Source organism: Scardinius erythrophthalmus, assembly GCF_964197995.2.
Source record: "Scardinius erythrophthalmus genome assembly, chromosome: 1".
NCBI lineage: Eukaryota > Metazoa > Chordata > Actinopteri > Cypriniformes > Leuciscidae > Scardinius > Scardinius erythrophthalmus.
This window is the reverse complement of record NC_138221.1, coordinates 67,041,728-67,047,727: the sequence shown is the minus strand read 5'-3', so window position 1 is coordinate 67,047,727 and position 6,000 is coordinate 67,041,728.

The window sequence follows — 6,000 nt, the reverse complement described above, 5'->3', positions numbered from 1 at the left end:
AAACACTCTTAAAAATACGTCTTCCAGATGTAAACATCACATCAAATAGATGTGTGCTATCTGGGAAAAAAATAACCAAATGGGAACCATATGGAAACGTTAGGGGAACGTTCTGTGTTTACTGGGTAGTAGCCTATATAGCAGTGGTCTCCAACGTGGTGTCTGTGAGTTGCCCGCTAAACACATAAATAGCCCCAACTATAGCGATCCACTGTAAATCGGGGCTCCAGACTTCGACTAAATGGTATCATTTTGCGACTTTTTCAATCGCCGGTGCATGGAAGGCATTTTCTGCCAAATTTAAATAAATAAATTAAATGATTAAAATTAAAACCAGATTAACGATTTCATTACAGAAAACAGTACGCAAAATATGTGACAAAATTCAAATACAAATGTAAATTTTCGTTTTCATTTTAATTCCTCTTTTATTTCACAGTTTTTATTTTCGTTTTCATTTTCAAAGACAACCTGCATGCAAATTCTATGTTAATGAGTGGGTGTGGCAGTAACGGCGCTAGAGACACGCCTTCTGTGAAGAGAAGTCGTCGACCTCCCGTGTGCATGAGCTGGATGTGTGAAATGAAATTATTTAAATGTGATTATGACACCGGTGATCGGTTCTGCACAGATTTTGCTCATCTCAAACAAGCCTAATAGTACCTGGTCGTCATAGCGACGCCGCAGGAAACTGCCGTTACTTAATCTTCTACGCGAGATACATCCGCTGCCACACACAATGGACAATGGAGGAAATCGAGTGTATGCTGTTTTTGGATGTTTTTGTTTTTGCTGTTTTTTTTTTTTTATTCAGGATACTGCGCCTGGCGCGTGCAATGATGACGCAGTGAATAGTGACGATTCTCTCTGACCAATCAGCAGTCTGCCGTGATTTCACGTCACATTTTAGTATTAGGCTTGTTTGAGATGCGCCTTGCCTCGCCTGAAATGTAGTCGAGACGGCTGCAGTGAGAGGAGTGAAAAAAGAGCAGGCAAGCCGGACAGTTCTCTCTTCACACAGTGGATCTGACACCTGCGAGATCAAAGATGGATATCGCGGGATTCACGCTCGTGCACAGTGTTGCCAATAAACTGGATGGAATTTAAGTTCTGTACGTTGCTTCTATATGAAAATAAATAAAATGAACAAGACACCCAAGTACTTGTTATTTAATTCCATTCCAAATACATGTTTATCAATATTTTTTCTTTAATACAGACATATGTGTTTTTATTTTCTTTATAAAAAATGTAATTGCATAACCCAAAGAGATCGCACTGATAGTTTGGGAATATTCACACTAACATAGGCTATACACATAAAACATGATATTAGAGTTTTAAAATCAAACATTTTAAAAGACAACAATACATCACAGTTGTTTAAACCAATGAGCATTAAGCTGTGTCTCAGTAAGTCGTTTCCCATCATGCTTTTGATCAGCGCAGTCGGTGGAGAGCAACTGCGCTCGACTGCAGAATTCGACACGTGCGCCTTGCGCTCGCGAGAGATTTTTGACGTCAGCATGACATCAGAGCAAGGCGGACCGCACTCGGACACATTTCTAACCGGCATGCATCTCGCGGTGATCACCGGTGATCGATTCTGCGCAGATTTTGCTCATCTCAAACAAGCCTATTGCTTCAGCTCGCCTCAGCCCGCTTAGAACCTCGCCGGAGGTGGTACGAAAAAAAGTACCTGGAAGCAGGTACAGGTACAACTTTTACACAGTGGAAAATCAAACAGAGCCGAGTCGAGCCGAGCCGAGCTGGTACGGTGTAGTGGAAAAGCGCCATTAATGAGTGAGTCAGTCTGTCAGTAGAGAAGACTTTTGAAATGACTCAAACTTGTGATCACAGACGCAACTGACATGACTATGCACGGACAACCCCTTAACTGTTAAAAGTACAAGATATCACACCAGACATTAAAACAGATTTTTTTTATTATTAAGGAAAATGTTATAGCCTATCTAGCCTACTGTAAATGCAGGTACACTCGCTTTCTCGATCTCATCCAGAAGTTGTAACTGGAAATGAAAATCAGCATTTTGATTCTTTTTGTAGGCTACACAAACTTAAAATAACCAAAAGACACGTAACAGTTAAACAGCGGACAGATACAGGCTAGTGCTGTATCTGAATAAGTCACGGCTGAAGGGCATTGTTAGGCACGACGCGAATATGAAACATTGGCCGAGGTCCTCGGTTAAAGCGGGTATTAATGTCTGGCTATAATTGTTATAGAAATTGTGTTACTAAGACTTTTGAACACCCAAATATTTGAATTTCCAAAACAGCCTATACATGAATGAACCTCATCTATTATGGTCTAGTCTAACATCATAACTAACATGGTCAGGCTGGTTGTTTCCATGTTCTAATGCTGCAGCAGCTTCCCGCAAAAGCTCACTAACAGATTTCGCCATATCTCGTCGTCTCGATTACAATATAATCACATTTAAATAATTTCGTTTCACACATTCAGCTCATGCACACGGGACGTCAACGACTTCGCTTTACAGAAGGCGTGTCTCTAGCGCCGTTACTGCCACACCCACTCATTAACATAGAATTTGCATGCAGGTTGTCTTTGAAAATGAAAACGAAAATGAAAACTGTGAAATAAAACAGGAATTAAAATGAAAATGAAAATTTACATTTGAATTTGAATTGTGTCATATTATTGCGTGAGTGTTAATAAAGAGCATTGTAAAAACTGTATTTGTAGATTCTTTTTCACGTTTGGCTTTTCATTTTAATATTGGCAGTCTTGCCTCGAGACTGTAGTGAAAATGAAATGTGAAATCACCAATTGCATTTTATATTTCAATTTGACAGGATGATGCACTGTCACCGTGAAAATGAAATCCTTTAAATTTCATTCTCAATTTTGTCACATATTTTGCGTAGCCTACTGTTTTCTGTAATGAAATCGTTAATCTGGTTTTAATTTTAATTTTAATAATTTAATTTATTTATTTAAATTTGGCAGAAAATGCCTTCCATACACTTTTGCCTCTACAAAATTACCCAGCTCTCTTTGATTATACGCTGTCATTTGCGTAAATGGCAAACGCTCAAAAAGCGGAACAAAACTTGTTTGATCTGAGCAGCGCAGAGCATTATCAGCTCGGCCCAAAAAACAACAATCGCGGACAAAACAGCTGTGCGGGCTGATCTCGATCACGCGAACATTATTACACAGAGCTACGCGATCCACTGCATTTCATTTCAGCGCATAATTCTCTATCTCTCTTATAAACCCACAGATGACTATGTGATTTAAGCTTGTTAAAAGCCAGATGAAACATCGCTGATATTCATATTGACGCAAAAAACAGGCGAGATTGTTCCAAGAACAAACCAGTTAGAAGACATTTCACTCCACAACTTATGAATTAACTGAAGTAAAACAAACTTTTTTTTTTTTTTTGGCAGAAATGTGCCTGTATATATTATATTAAAAATGCTGTTCTATTAAGTCATGTATAAATGTATTAAATGTAATGCAGTAATGTTTTTGTTTAGAAGTTATGGCAGTTTGTTTATTTTTTATTTATTTTTTTTCATTTATAGGCTATTTATACTAAATGATTGGGCTACTGTTTTTGATGACACATACAATTGGTTTATAGAAAATCCCCCCAAAAAAGTCAATAAATATTTTCATAATTTTTCAGGAATTGCTGATTTTTTTTTTTCAAACGCTTAGTAAGTCTGAACCAGAATATCAAGATATTTTATTATTTCGCATATGATGTTAAAAAGTAAAAAAGCACCGCCATATTAAATGTAGGCTATAATAAATAGGGTATAATTGAGGTAGCCCTCACACAGTAATATGTTTTATAATTGCAAGTTAGTGTAATTTGGGGTTTCTGTAGCCAGTGACACTTCATTATTTGTATTTTATGGCATTGCACATTTTTTGTTTTTATTTGAAGGCTGAGGCTTCATTAATAAACAACCCCAATTATCATCATTGGTTTTGAAATGTTACTTGCTGTGAATCCCTTGTCTGATAGTTTTACAGTATTGTGGCATAGGGGGAGCGCGGGGCACAACCTAACGCGGGGTTAGTTGTAACACGCTTGTTTTAAATACTTCCGCACATGCTTGGATGACGGAACTTTGTTTATTTACTAGTTGCCATATCGAAACTTCCGGCAAAATGTGATGAGATGTTTACAGGGAAGAGAATGGGGAGCAAGTAGAGCATCACTGAAAAGAGTATATGTGGCATTAATACGATCAGTGCTAGATTATGGAAGCGTAGTAATTGGATCAGCAGCTAAGTCTCAGTTAAAAAAGTTAGATGTGATCCAGGCTCAGGCTCTGAGAATATGCTGTGGAGCTTTTAAAACAACTCCTGTAGCAGCCATACAGGTAGAAATGGGAGAATTACCACTAGAGTTAAGGAGGAAACAGTTAATGGCAAATTATTGGGCTGGTCTACAAGGGCATAATAGTACTCATCTTACTAAAGCAGTATTACAGGAAAGTTGGGAGTATGGGAAAAATTTAAAGGAAAATTTTGGACGAATTGGAAATGATATAGCCAAAGAATTAGAAGTGTATAATTTGAGGATAAGTCCCACGATAGTGTATCCAGAGATTGCTCCATGGAAGATAGTTTGGCCTGAGATAGACTGGTTTGTGTTACAGGAAAAAAGGAAGGATCAGGAGGATATTAATTTAGAAAGAGTGTTCAAAAATCGGTTATTGGAAAAATATAATGAATATATCCAGATCTATACAGATGGAGCTAAGAATCCAGAGACAGAAGCAACAGGATTGGGGGTAGTGATACCGGATAAAGGAACAGGAATCAATAGGAGGACATCTAATAAATTAGGGGTATATACAGTGGAAATACTGGCAATATTAATTGCATTACGATGGGTAGAAAGAACGGGACAGAACAAAGTTTTGGTATGCTCAGATTCATCATCAGTATTAACAAGCTTAAGATCATTCAAATCCAAAAGTCGTCAAGATATTCTGTTTGAAGTACTCCAGTCAGTAACAAGAATAGTAAATCAAGGTAGACAGGTAAAGTTTATATGGGTACCAGGACATGTAGGGATAAGGGGGAATGCATTGGCAGATAAATTAGCAAAAAGGGCATTAACAAAGGGAAATATAGAAATGCAAGTTAGTATTAGTAAAGCAGAGGTTAAAAGTGTGATATGGGAGAAAATAAATCAAAAGTGGCAAGAAAGTTGGGATAGAGAGGGGAAAGGGAGACACTTATATCAAATTCAAAGGGACGTTAAAGATACAAGGGTTGGAAGTGGAAATAGGAGAGAAGAAATGGTTATATCTAGATTAAGATTGGGACATTGTTTACTAAATAAAACGCTTAAATTGATAGGGAAACATAATACTGGACTATGTGATGGATGCCAGGAAGAGGAGTCAGTAGAGCATATTGTTTTGAGATGTAGTAGATATGGAGCTCAGAGAGAGATGATGAGGAATAAGTTGAGGGAGATGGGAGTTCAGAACATTACATTAAAAGGGCTATTGAGCAGTGATAGGGTTCAGACTAGAATTCTTATGACTTTCTTAAGAGAAATAGGGGTTTTTAATAGGATATGAAGAAATGTAGTATTGAGGAGGGTTAAAAGTATAAATATTGTTGTTGTCATGATTATAATAATAATAATTATTATTATTATTGTTTTGCAGAATGACTGGGAAGTGTGTGTGTGTGTGTGTGAGTGGGGAAGGGGATTTAGTCTGTAAACCTATTTTCTGGTTCACACTCCGGAGCAGAAGGTGGCGGAAATGCACCAATAAGCTGGATGCCAACCGCCGTTAAATAGTAACAAGAAGAAGAAGAAGAAGAAACTTCCGGCAAGATGGCCGACTGAGCGGGGAAACTTTTCAATTGCTCTCCGTAAAGTTCCTCAGAACAACGAACAAAGACAAAATTTTTCCAAAAAAACAAGTTGGTTAGTTCGGTTAACGTTTACAAAACATAAAGTAACTGAT